Here is a 1,899-nt window from a genome sequence, read left to right as displayed (position 1 = left end):
CACATCAGTATCCATCGAGAGGCATTAAGTCGACCTTTGCGAGTTTCCATTGCTGACGAGAGAGTAGTGTATGCCATGATTGTGATTCGAGGATATGTACTCGAGATTTTTGGTGTTGATTTTCTGATTAATTTGGTCTTGATTGCTATGGGAGATGTTTGTGTCATTGTGGGCATGGACTGGTTGAGTAGATTTGGAGCGGTTATCGACTGCGAGCGACAGCTGGGGACCATACGAGACCCTAGTGGGGGAGTTCATACGGTTTATGGCGAGGGTACCCGTTCTGGGTCAGCATTTTGTTTAGCAGCAAGAGCGAGGCAGAGTCTACAGCAGGGTTGTAGTGGGTTTATGGCTTATGTGGTGGATATGAGAGTAGGTGCAGAGAGACCAAGGTCGGTCGATGAGGTCTCGATAGTGCGTGAGTTCCCGGATGTTTTCCCCGAGGAGTTGTCGGGTGTGCCTCCCGAGAGGAAGGTGGAGTTCCGTATCGATTTGGTTCCGGGGGCAGCGCCTATCGCCTTGCACCTCCAGAGATGTAGGATTTATCCTTGCAGCTTCGGGAGCTGCCGGGAAAGGGGTTTATACGGCCGAGTAGCTCGCCGTGGGGAGCGCCAATCCTTTTTGTCAAGAAAAAGGATGGTTCACACCGGAAGTGCATTGATTACCGGGAGTTGAACAAGCTGACGGTCAAGAACCGTTACCCCCCTTACCGAGGATCGACGATTTGTTCGATTAGTTGCAGGGAGCGTCTTTGTTCTCCAAGATAGATTTGAGGACTGGATATCATCAGATGAGGGAGCGTGATGTTGATATCCAGAAGACAGCATTCAGGACTCGTTATGGGCATTACGAGTTCGTGGTGATGCCTTTCGAGCTCACCAATGCACCTGCGGCATTCATGGACCTCATGAACAGGGTGTGCAGGCCAATGTTGGATCGTTCGGTAATCGTGTTCATTGATGATATATTGGTTTATTCGAGATCTATAGAGCAGCATGAGGATCATTTGAGGGAGACCCTCGGAGTTCTGAGATCGAAAAGGCTTTACGCCAAATTCTCCAAGTGCGATTTCTGGTTACGAGAGGTCCAGTTTCTAGGATACCTCGTCAACCAAAATGGGATATTGGTCGATCCGGCCAAGATCGAGGCAGTGATGAGTTGGGAGGTGCCGAGATCCCCCTCGGAGATCAGGAGTTTTCTGGGGCTAGCCGGCTATTATCGGAGATTTATCAAAGATTTCTCCAAGATTGTAATTCCTCTCACCAAGTTGACCCGGAAGGGCATAGCATTCAATTGGGGTCCAGAGCAGCAGACCTCGTTTGAGACACTTCGCCAGAATTATGTGAAGCCCCAGTGTTGGCCCTTCCGGGGGGAATCGAGGACTTTGCACTACTAGAAAAATAGCCTTTTACGACGCTAATTGCGTGCCGTAAAAGGCTCAGACGACGCGCAAGTGCGCGTCAAGGAAGGCCCTGTCATAAAGAGAGACGACACATTTTTGCGCGTCATCTATAGACGACGCGCATTTACGACGCTCATTTACGACGCGCAATTACGACGCACGTTTACAACACGCAATGCGTATCAAGGAAAGCCCTGTCATAAAGGAAGACGACACGCATTCGCATGTCGTAACCTTACGACGCGCATGTTAATGACACGCAATGCGTATCAAGAGAGCCCCTGTCAAGAAAGGCCATGTCATAAATGAAGACGACACACATTTTTGCGTATCATAATTTTAAATGTTTAAAAAAAATATTATTTATAGATTTACTTATTTTCAAATTAAATTTGTATTTAATGTTTCATAATAGGAAATAAAATATCATATACAAAAAATCGAATCAATTGCATAAATTTAATTTCATACAAATAATCGTTCCATGGAAAGATAAA

Source organism: Lactuca sativa, chromosome 5 (assembly GCF_002870075.4).
Source record: "Lactuca sativa cultivar Salinas chromosome 5, Lsat_Salinas_v11, whole genome shotgun sequence".
Classification (NCBI taxonomy): domain Eukaryota; kingdom Viridiplantae; phylum Streptophyta; class Magnoliopsida; order Asterales; family Asteraceae; genus Lactuca; species Lactuca sativa.
The sequence above is the reverse complement of the archived record's forward strand: the minus strand, read 5'-3'. Positions refer to the sequence as shown.